Genomic DNA, 12,407 nt, shown 5'->3' with positions numbered 1-12,407 from the left:
CTCGACGGAACGAATTGAGTTAAATACTATCACAATGAAATAATAATTAGCAAACACTTGGATCTTCACGAGCACTATTGCCGTATCTGCTGCGCTGCCGAATCCGTGTTTGTGAGACGCCCCACCCGCACAAAGCGCAGCCCCTGAGGCGCCACAGCCCTACGCCCGCTGGAAGTCCCTGATGAGTGTCTTCTTCAAGAGGTCCCTCGCTGGGATCTAAGTACGTTCTTCTGAACCATACCTTTCCCAATCCACAAGTACCACGTGCCCAGCGAGATGCCAGGAGGCGCCGCACCGTGTAGACAACGGAACCAATTACCAGGGGAGGAGAAGGGGGAGGTGGGGTGACTGGGGCTAGGGGAGAGGTAGTAACCGACTTGAGCTGGGAAACATGAAATACTGTGTAGGTCTTCAGTAAAGCTGGTAGAAGCAATCTTTCCGACTCCTTGTTGACAGCCTTGTCTACTACAAACGGTCCCACTTAGCGCGGTACCAAATTGCCGCTCTCGACTTTCCTCGATGACAACCAGGCCTCCTCCACTGGTTTGAATGGTCTTACCTGTCGACGGAGCCGATCAGCCTGCCGGGAATGCTGTTTCTGGGCGTGCAGCAGAGAAGCCCTGGCTCGCCTCCATGGGCGCGTGTAGCGCTGGATCAGCTGTTCAATGATGAACTCCTACGTCAGTCTCCCGATCAGGGAAGAGCGGGGGCTGGAATCCCTTCTGGCATTCAAAGGGAGACATACCCGTGGAGGAAGAATGGAGGTTATTGAGGGCGATCTCTGCCCAAACCAACTGGGAGCTCTAGGACGGGAGTTTGGAAGAGGCAAGGCAGCGCAGGGTTTCTCCAACTCCTGGTTCACTCTCTCAGTCTGACTATTGGATTGGGAGTGGAAAGCAGATGAGAGGCTGGCTGTGGCTCCTAAAAGACAGCAGAACACCTTTCAAAACTGGGAATTGAACGGAATTGAATTGAACTGATCAGACGTTACGTCCTGAGGAAAGCTGTGAAGACTGAACTCAGGCTGAACCATGAATGCGGCGAAGGGAGCTTGGGGACGGCAATGAAGTAGGCAGCTTTGCAACATCGATCCACAGCAGCCAAAACAGTGGTGTTTCCATTGAATGGGGTCCGCCCAGTGATGCACTCTACATAGAGGTGGGACCAGAGGCGTTGGGGCACTGACGGTGGACATACCAGGACCGCAGGACGTTGACGTGGTCTTGCTCTGAGCGCAGGTGGGACACGCAGATACAAAGTTGTGGACATCCTGGGACACTGATGGCCACCAAAATGTTCTCTTTATAAACTCCAGGGTCCGTTGAATTCCCCGCTGCCCATCCAGACGGGAGGAGTGACACCATTCCAACACTTTGGAAGGCACCGCAGTATGGACAAACATCCGGTTGGGAGGTCCCCCACCCCGGCAGTGGTCCCACTGTTATGCAGCCTCACCTCTGCCTCCCCAGATCACCCGCGAAGCAATACACAAGCGAAGAAGAACAGGCTCTGGATCGGCATGTCCTCGGATGCGTCGAACTGCCAAGAGAGAGCGTCGGCCTTGGTATTATTGTTGCCGGGACGATAGGTGAGGATGTAATTGAACCGTGAGAAGAAGAGAGCATACAAGGTTCGGCGAGAGTTGAGTCTCTTTGTATCCTGAATTTAGGAGCGGTTCTTGCGATCTGTTCAGACAAAGAAAGGATGGTCTGCCCCATCCGGCCAGCGTCGTCATCCTTCCAGGGCCTCCCTGACATCCAGAAGTTCCCAGTACCCAACATCGTAATTCCTCTCGGCCGGAGTCATGAAACGGAAAAGAAAAACACAAGCGTGCACCCGGCTATCCGCAGACTAGGGCTGAGAGAGGACTCGACTCGACTATGAATCGTTGTGATGTGTGGCTAAACTTGGGATCAGGGGGTATGGAGAGAGGGCAGGTACAGGGTTCTGAGTTGGATGATCAGCCATGATCATACCGAATGGCGATGCAGGCTCGAAGGGCCGAAGGGCCTACTCCTGCACCTATTTTCTATGTTTCAATGTTTGGTTGTTTCAGCACCGCCAAAGTAGTGAAACTACGCTTTAGCTCCGAAAATACTTGGTCGGCACCGTGTGTCCAATGCAATCCTGCCGATGTCTTCCCGGTGATGCATTTGTACGAACCGCGTTAGAGCCGGAATTCTGTATGAAGCGGCGATAAAAGTTTGCAGACCCAATGAAGCGCCGTACCTGTTTGACTGTAGATATTTTGGGCCACTGTTTAACTGCCTGAACTTTACTGAGGTCCATTTCAACACTGGCCAGGGTAACTTTATTGCCCAAATAGGACACTTGATCGAGAGCACGAACACTGATTCCTTCTCACCCATCACTGAAAATAAACCCGAGTGGATAACCTCACTTAGTCCATCACTGAATTGATTCCACAACCCACTGACAACCTTCAACGACGGTACAGCTCACTCATTTATTTATTTTAATTATCTATATTCTAAAATTTAATTTGCATTTTCCTTATTGGATAGTTGTCTATCGTTGAGCGTGGTATTTCGGCAGTTTCCCTGGTGGTCTAGTGGTTAGGATTTGGCGCTCTCACCGCCGCGGCCCGGGTTCGATTCCCGGTCAGGGAATTAGAATATTTCTAACTGTAATTTATTGCGTTTATTGTAACTTATCGTGTTTATTAACTTACTATCACAACAGCAGCATTTTTGTCTATGTTTCGTCTACATCCACCTAATTCAGGACCATAATACCATATGATACAGTAGAATTAGGCCGATTCGCCATTTCATGATGGATGATCCATTTTTTTTACTCAGCCCCATTCTCCCTGTATCCTTTTATGTGAAGTCAAGTCAAATCAATTCGCTTCTGTTGTCATTTCGACAATAAGCCGCTGGTACAGTACACAGTAAAAACGGGACCATGATGCTACGTAAAACAACACAAGACTACACTAGACTATGTGAGACAGCACAAGGCTACACTAGACTACATAAAAACAACATAAAATCTGCACTAGAATAGAGAACTGCACAGGACTACATAAAGTGCACAAAACAGCGCAGGGCAGTACAATAAATAATAAACACACAATACGCACAGTAGAGGACAAATTACAATATAATAATAAATGATGTAGATATCAGTCTAGTCTCTGAGTTTTGAGGAGTCTGATGGCTTGGGGGAAGAAACTATTGCACAGTCTGGTCGTGAGAGCCCGAATGCTTTGGTACATTTTGCCAGGTGGCAGGAGGGAGAAGAGTTTGTGTGAGGGGTGCGTGGGGTCCTTCGTAATGCTGTTAGCTTTGCGGATGCAGCGTGTGGTGTAAATGTCTGTCATGGAGGGAAGAGAGACCCCTATGAACTTCTCAGCTGACCTCACTGACCGCTACAGGGTCTTGCGATCCGAAACGGTGCAATTCCCCGAACCAGGCAGTGATGCAGCTGCACAGGATGCTCTCGATACATCTTCTGAAGAATGCGGTGAGAATGGGGGGTGGGAGATGGACTTTTCTCAGCATTCGCAGAAAGTAAGGACACTGCTGGGCTTTCTTGGCTATGGAGCTGGTGTTGAGGGACCAGGTGAGATTCTCCGCCAGGTGAACACCAAGAAATTTGGTGCTGTTAACGATCTCAACGGAGGAGCCTCCAATGCTCAGCAGAGTGTGGTCGCTCCGTGTCCTCCTGAAGTCAACAACCATCTCTTTTGTTTTGCTCACATTCAGAGACAGGTTGTTGGCTCTGCACCAGTCTGTCAGCTGCTGCACCTCCTCTGTGTGTGCTGACTCGTCGTTCTTGCTGATGAGACCCACCACGGTCGTGTCATCGGTGAACTTGACAATGTGGTTCGAGCTGTGTGTTGCAGCACAGTCGTGGGTCAGCAGAGTGAACAGCAGTGGACTGAGTACACAGCCCTGGGGGGCCCCCGTGCTCAGTGTGAAGGTGTTGGAAATGCTGCTTCCAATCCGGACTGACTGAGGTCTCCCAGTCAGGAAGTCTGGGATCCAGTTGCAGAGGGAGGTGTTCAGGCCCAGCAGCTTCAGCTTTCCAGTCAGGTGCTGAGGAATGATTGTGTTGAACTGAACTGAAGTCTATGAACAGCATTCGAACATATGTGTCTTTTTTGTCCAGGTGGTGGTGGAGATGGCGTTGTCTGTTGAACGGTTTTCCTGATCAATGATGAATCGTTCAACCTCTGCCTTAAATAAGCATACAGGCTTGGCCAGACTTTGTCTGTGGTAATGAATTCCACAGATTCACCATTTTGGCTAAAGAACTTACTCCTCATCTCTGTTCTCAGAGGATGTCCTCTATTCTGAGGCTGCGTCCTCTGGTCTTAGCCTCTCGCGCCATAGGAAACGTCCTCTCCACATCCACTCTATCAGGGCCTCTCACCATTCCATAGGTTTCAATGAGGTCGCTCCTCATTCTCTTGAATTCCAATGACCACAGGCCGGAGCCAGCAAACGCTCTTCATATGAGAAGACATTCAATCCTCGAATCATTTTCATGACCCTCCTTTGAACCCTCTCCAGTTGCAACACGTACTTTCTAAGATAAGGGACGCAAATCTGCTCACGATGCTCCGTGAGGCCTCATCAGTGCTTCATAAGGACTCTAAATCACATCCTTGCTTTTATATTGTATTGTGTTTGGAATGAAGACTGACATCGCATTTGCCTTCCTCACCACAGACTCAACCTGCAGAATAACCTTTAGGGAATCCTGCACAAAGACTCTCAATTCCCTTAGCCCCTCTGTTTTGTTTTGCATTTTCTCCCCATTAAAAAAAATGTGTACTCTATCACTTCATCTACCAAGGTGCATGTCCATATATTTCCCTGCACTGCATTTCATCTGCCATGTGTTTGACTGTTCTTCCACGGCCCTTCAGAGGATCCCATTTTGCTTTCGCTCTGAAGAACCTGTGTTTGCTGAGTGGAGTGATTCGACCATTCCTGGTGCCTGACCTGGAACTGTTGGAATGTTTCATTAATCAAGTTGTTTTAACGGGATCAAAGACTGTTTAATGACAATATTCTGTATCCATTTAGCGCTCGAGTAAGCCTCTTCATCTGATCTATTTGCCATCCATCTACATGTGCACCAGCCGGACAGGTTAATTAGAAAGAGGGCAGTCAACATGCCTGTGTCCATTCTGATTCTGACTACTGGTGATTGATCAAAGTCTTCTTGTTTACACGTTCGTCCCGGTGATGAAAGCACCACGTGATTCCACTGCTCTGCATGGCTCAGAAGAAGCGGAAAGTGAGTCAGAGACAATATCATTGCTCAGCAATATGGCAGTATCTCCATCGCCTGATCAGAGCGGTACTTGGCTTCGTAACCAAGCATTCTCATTTACCATTGACTTCCATGTCATGTCTGTCCAATGATAACTGTCGCATCCCACTGGTAAGAGTCGTGAGGAAATTATAACCATCATGACCACCAGCGAGTCTCAGTTTCCTGCGGGAGGCCCATATTCATCCAACCCCCGGCCTTCGTGAAAGTGTTATACCTGCCTAATCTACTTCTTCTGGCAGCTCATTCCACACATCCACAAAACTCTGTTAAAATGTTGCTGCACAAGTTCCTTTCAAATCTTCCCTTCTCACTCTAAATCCATCTCCCGAGTTTTAGTCTCCCCTGCACAGGAAAGACTTTTATTGGCCTTATCGCTGCCTTTCATCATTTAAATCGCATTCTCCTCATATTGTAATGAGCAAATGCCAAGCTTGAACAAACCTTTAATATAACCTGGTTCTTCCTGCCCGGACAACGTCATTGTATAACTTACTTCCACTCGTTCCAATTTGACGGGATATTTTCTCTAATACAGCGTCCGAAACTGTACATAGCACTCTATCCACAACCTCAACAACGAGCTATACAGCTGCATTGTAATGTCCCAACTTATGTTCCTTCCTGCTGCCCTGGACCAGGAAGGCCGGGGTGAGACAACGGCTTTTCAATATTCTATCGACCTGTGACGCCGAAATCAGCGAACTGTGCACTTGTGCCGCTGGGTCCCTCGTGTCAATTGCACTCCCTCATGCCCTGCCATTTACAGCACAAGTGCTTTGCAAATTCGATTTCCAAACTGCACTACATTATACTTACCTGCACTGGGATCCACTTGCCACACCTCCGCCCACATCTCTATCTGATCTACATACGCCTGTAATATGCAATAATCGTCAACAGCACCGCCTAAACTTGCGTCATGCAGAAACCTCCTGATCAGGACGTGATTTCACATCAAAATTGCCGACATGAAGGACCAATAAGGAGCAACAGCGACGACTGTGGCATACATCAAGTGTCCGATATCTAGCTGACTATCACACCTCCTGGTCTGCACTCTCCAGTTCCTTCCCAACTCTTGCCCCATTCTTAGCTCCCCATACTGGTCATCTACCCTCTACGGTCAGTTCAGCGTAAGTGTGTGGATCCGAAATGTGTGCCGTCTATTTCCATCCACAGATTCTACCTGACCTGCCGTCCACTGTACCTGGAGAGATTTGTTCTATGTGTTAGATAAGAAGAGCATGAATTTGAAAAATATCCGATGTGCAGAATCAATAAACCTCAAAATAACTGTGTGAGGTCTTACAGACAGTAATTTTCAAGAAAACACGTTTGATCTTCTTCAGTACTCACTGCATCTCAATCCCTCGCCGATTAAACACACACAGAGATGCTGTCTCTCTGTAGAAGAGGGTGACCATACATTTCCCATATTGGACTCTAGTCCTATTCACTCAGTTTGACTGCATCACCTTGACTCATCTGGACGTGATCATCGCTGCTCAAAGCTCAGTGAGTATTGTCTGGTCCAGTCGGGTTTATTGCTGTGTGCCCAGGGACGGTGAGGTACAGGTACAATGAAAAACTTGCAACATCATTGCAGGCTCGAAGAGACACAGACATAAATCATACATACAGACAGTCTCAATAAAGCCCGAAATAGCTGTGCGAGGTCTTACAGACAATTACTTACAATAAATACAATGTATAATTTGATCTTCATCACTACTCACTGCACCTCAATCCCTCGCCTATTAAACACACTCAGAGATTCTGTCTCTCTGTAGGAGAGGGTGACCATACATTGCCCACATTGGACTCTAATTATAATTGCTCAGTTTGCCTACATCATCTGGACTCATCTGCTCAAATCTCAGTGAGTATTGTCAGGTGCAGCCGAGTTTATTACCGTGTGCACAGGGACCGTGAGGTACAGGTACAAGGAAACATCATTGCAGAAAGACAGTACGCAGAACATAAATTATACAATGCTGCATCATTAACAAATGATAGATATAATTGTGTACCATTTTCAGACCCGGACATGATTCCTCGACCAGACTATTGACATAGATTGGGAACAAGTCATCTCCAAGCATCTGTCCCTATTATATCCACTGGGATAGCATCCGGCCCAAGAAAGGCCTGTCTATTGCTTTTCTTTAAACACCCAGACAACAGAAAGAAGGTCAGGCCTCTCGCCCTCTTCAGCCAGCCCTGGCATTCAATAAGATCATCCTGGCCCAAACTTACCCTCAATCCTCCTCTCCATTCCACACTTTCCGGTTAAAAGTCTTCCGCTGTTCTCCACCAAGTCTTCTTCCTTCTCCGTGGGTGAAAAGAGATAAACTTCTTTCTTCCGCCTTTAATTCGATGTACTGACTACGCCCCCAACTTTGGACAGATGCATACGGATATAAATGTCAATAAAAAAACGGGACATTGTTAAGTTTTGCTCAGGATTGACTGGACTTAAGGGAGGCAGAAGCAGTCAGGGTCTGCGGGAGAGAACAAGCCCCGGGTAAAACCATTTCCGCCATTGGTTAACACATTAGATTGACATCTGCACACACCAATTGGAGTAGGCAGGTTGCACATCATCTGAGGAGGGTTGGCTTGTGGGTTGTTGGCTGCTGACTGGCGCGTGCGCAGCCGGTGCACCGCATCAGGGACAACCTGCTCGGGTGATATTGATGGAAGATCAGCGAACCTGCCTGCGTCAGGCAATAGGCGGGGTCACTCTCTGCCCAAGGGAGCAATGGAGAGTCTGTAGAGTGAGTGAAATGAACCGTTCCTGCTTGCACCAGTCTGCGCAGTTCAGCAACAGAGTTATAATCTCAACATCCCCTCCCCCTCCACCTCGGCTGGACAGCATTTCTTATTGAAATATGTGAATAGTTTATTGGTTCAAAATCCAAGCCTTTTCAGCTAATCGAATTTCACACGGTGGTCGTCTACTAACGGAGCACTGAACCAAAGTTCCGGGAACAGGTTTGTTGGGAAAACGCGAGTCCTTCATGCCCTGTCTCCTGTTCTCCCCGATATTTCATCAGCAGTTCACACCCTCTCTCCTACACTCTACCCTCGCTGTCTTGTAGAAGAATACCCATAAATTCCCACTCCAATCACGCAGCACTTTCACCGAACACCGACATTGCTCGCTAAACTTTTCCCTCAACTTGTGAGGAAACTATGGGTGTCAGAAGGAAATGAGCGAGAGAACGAGAGAGAGGGAGAGAGACAGAGAGAGAGAGAGAGAGAGAGAGAGAGAGAGAGAGACAGAGAGAGAGATGTGCGTACCCGTGTGTGTGTGTGTGTGTGTGTGTGTTAGAGAGAGAGCGAGACATGGAAGTAAGACAGGAAAGAGAGGCACATCGTAGACATGGAAAGATTGATAAATGGAGGAGTGTGAAAGGCAGTGGGTGGGAGAGGGAGAGGTACACGGCAATTTCCCAATTTCATGTTCACATTGGGCCACTGTTTTCCACACTGCTCTCTTGACCATCAGAGAGCAATATTTCATCCCAACAACAAAAAGTAGTGCTGACGAAGGGTCTCGGCCTGAAACGTCGACTGCACCTCTTCCTAGAGATGCTGCCTGGCCTGCTGCGTTCACCAGCAACTTTGATGTGTGTTGGTTAACAAAAAGTAGTGGATCTTTATGTCCCTTTATTCAAAGTCGGAAGCTGGTGGGCTCGTAAGTATTGTCACCCTTCGGACTGAGGAGGGGAAATGGTTCATGCGTTTACACATGACCGTCCAGCAGAGGGAGCAAGAGATGGCGACACGATACAGTTACTGATACCACTTCTCCCAGTTTCTTCAATTATAAAAGAAATTAACATTAAATTGGTGTCATTAATTCTTAAAATTCGTAACTTCGTGCTGCTTTGGATGCAAGAATTCTGCTCAGTGCGGTAAATCGTCCGCAGTCTAACTGAAGGAAGTAGGTTGGTGAACGAAGTGAGGCGCTTTGTATCCATACAGCTGTAGAACCCACCGACATCAGTCGCTCTGTTTCTACTCAAAATCAATCGTTAGACACTCGGTTGCGAAACAAAAACATCGTAGCTAAATACACTGTTTTGGCATGTCCATTTGGCTCGTTTCCTCCTGTCCCCACCCATCAGCAAGTAGATGTTTCATCGCACTTGTGTGTACACTAACATAAATTCCAGTTCACTTTGAAGTAATCACCAATTACGCGTAATACACGTCCCCCTCGATTAGATCCGTCACCAGATACGGGTGAATTAAATGACTGTCATTAAATTTTCTGCAGTAGGAGCTCACCGGGTCGACCAGCCTCTGAGGGTGTGGTGTGGAGCGGTGCGTGGAGGCTGTAAGAAGTATTTAATATTTTGCGTTGTAACACTGAATCAGGACCTCGGTAATCTGGTGTTGAACTGACAGAAATATGGGATGGTTATCAACTCCACAGCTTCTCGAATCTCCCCAGCCGAGGGAACAGGATTTATTGAAGAACGTGTTACCGGCTCCAGTGTTGCGTTGCAAATCAGTACATCGACATTCTGTCGGTAATGAAACTCGGATCGGGAAAGTGCCGCGTCGGGCAGAGCTTCCACCTCACAACCTGAGACACCCAGGAAAACTAATACCTGGTGCCATCCGTGTCGACGTTGTTCTTTTGCAGTTTGGAAGAATTTTGATCGGGAAGCGTCAGGATGGTTCACTATTGTCGCTCATTAATGAGCTGTACTTACTGCTGAGCGTGTGAGGCTGATGACGTGACGTAGCCGGACAACGGGCTGCAAAGAGAATATTTAGGCTCCGATTGGTTAGTTCAGCGAGGGGCTCAAACAGTATTTATTACAGGAATGTGTGAGGTCATGTATTTCGGTGGGGTTGATATTAAATAAGGGACGATAGGTTGCGGTGAAACTATCAGAGGAAATTGTTCACGAAACAGAGATGGCGAGCCGGTGAGTGGATCAGGTATTTTTCAAAGCAGCTGCAGATTGTAGTTTATTTGAACTAGATTGGAAATTTGAAATAGAGAAACCATTGTCATATATTTGTACGGGGTTGCTGAGGTCGGCGCTGGTGCGGTGACGATACTTTTACTTCGCTTATTTGCTGAAGGGTGCAGTCGCACTGGAGAGGCTCGGAACAATTTGACTGACCCACCTCCCGTGATGAATGCACGTGCTCTAACGAACAACTGAATTTAAAACTTACTCTGTACAGTATAGAATTATGGCTGAATCTAGGGTCATGGCTGAGACGTGCCGTCTAGGAAAATTAGTTCAAGTATGAGAAATTATCATTTAAAACCGAGTTAAACCGGAATAACCGCGCGTACCTTACTGATACCATAAAATACTCCACGAGATATGGTTGCGGATATTATAACACAGGATGCCACTTTACATAGGACATGAGTGCATTTCTGAAATATTAAGGACATCTTGGATTGTGAAAAAGGTAAAGACGACAGTTTGAAACGTGGTGAAGTGCAGCCATGATCATACCAGATAGCTGGACGGAAGCCATCTGTAACTGGCGTGGTCCCCCAGACTGGAAGGAACGTTCCAGAATTTTCTATTCAGCAGCTAATTAAACTCAAGGGACTGACCTCCCCGGTTGACGTTCGTGCAGAACGGCGATTAAAATGCCAGGACCCTATTATTAATTAAATGCCGTCAGGCTGACGAATAGTATCTTTGTCAGGAACTGTACTGCATGAAACCTCAGGGTTTGGGGCATCTGTAGTCAATGACACTGTTTGTCACTCGCCACACATTGCCCGCTTCTACCGCTTGCTGCCCGTGATCGGCAATATTTCCGGGTGCAGAGACGTACCGGAGATTTAATCAGGGGGATGCTACTGCTCTTGTAGCTGAGGGAGACGCTACTGCGCTTGCGTGGATTCTGCCAGAACTACAGTAATTGATTAAGGTCGGAGTCTGACAGAGGATGAGAAGACGTCACCATGTGTATCGTAGAGCGAAATGCTGGAGTCCGCTTCTCCCCGCTGACGCTGAAGAATCTGCTCTGCATATTTCATTCTTTCAGTTTTATGAGACGCAGAGAGTTTAAGCTGCCTCAAGGAGACTGATCAGAGTTGGATAGAAATGAACTCTTCACGCTGAGTAGAAATGCATTGGACTGAATTGTACTAAAGAGTGTAAAAGCCTATTTGCAGGCGTCAACTCAGGGAAGATGCGACGCTCAGACAGCAGACAGAGGGTCAAATTTTATTGGCAGGTATTTGGATTTCTGTTCCTTCATAGCGCTGCGAGCAGGGCTCGAACCTGCGTGGGGAATCCCCATTGGATTTCAAGTCCAACGCCTTAACCACTCGGCCATCGCAGCTCCATCTATGTTAGTTACCCACCGCAGCACTGCAGCTGAAGCGAGGAATGAACGTGATTTATTTTCAGTAATGGAACTGATGAATCATCATTCCGATACGAATAGCATAATTGGACAGTTTTGGAATTTGTTTCAACACCGTTAGGTCAGAGTTTGAGTGTCAAGGAATAGCATTGGCGTCAGTGTCGTAAATGAAGGAGATTTCCACGGTTTGAGATAAAAGTCAAGATCAGAATCAGTTTTATTATGACGGACTTTTTTTTTTAGTTTTATAGCAGTTTTATCTTGTAACACATATAGAATAATTATATAAGATCATAAGTCCATAAGACAAAAGACCAGAAACAGGCCATTCGTTCCATCGAGTCTGTCCCGCCATTGTCGTACAGCTGATTTATTATCCCCCTCAAACACATTCTATCGGACATTGGCATTGACAACCTTAACAATGAATAAGTTATCATCTTCTGCTTCTAACTCCCAATGCCTTGGTCTCCATAGCCGTCTGTGACAACTAATCCCTCAGCTGCACCACCCTCCGGCTAAAGATATTCCGTCTCATCCCTGTTCTAGACCATCATCGTTCTCTTCTGAGGCCCTGCTCTCCAATCCTAGATTGCCCTACGAAAGGAACCGCCCTCCGCACTTCTACTCCAAGTAAGCATTTCAAAATTCGATGAATTTCAATGAGATACCCTTGCAGTGAGCACAGACACGGAGCTATCAAAAGCGCCTCGTTTGAATGCGTTAACCCA

General features: G+C 47.2%; 2 non-coding genes across 2 annotated transcripts; one reads left to right on the top strand and one right to left on the bottom strand.

Moving 5' to 3' along the window:
- Nucleotides 1-2,558: 2,558 nt before the first annotated feature.
- trnae-cuc (transfer RNA glutamic acid (anticodon CUC)) lies at nucleotides 2,559-2,630 on the top strand. Its single transcript has one exon. It is a non-coding gene; the product is annotated as a tRNA-Glu (tRNA).
- Nucleotides 2,631-11,570: 8,940 nt separating this feature from the next.
- Nucleotides 11,571-11,652, bottom strand: trnas-uga (transfer RNA serine (anticodon UGA)). Its single transcript has one exon. It is a non-coding gene; the product is annotated as a tRNA-Ser (tRNA).
- Nucleotides 11,653-12,407: the final 755 nt, after the last annotated feature.

The sequence above is a fragment of the Mobula birostris genome, chromosome 13 (genome assembly GCF_030028105.1).
Source record: "Mobula birostris isolate sMobBir1 chromosome 13, sMobBir1.hap1, whole genome shotgun sequence".
NCBI classification, from domain to species: domain Eukaryota; kingdom Metazoa; phylum Chordata; class Chondrichthyes; order Myliobatiformes; family Myliobatidae; genus Mobula; species Mobula birostris.
This window is presented reverse-complemented; position numbering and strand designations above follow the sequence as displayed.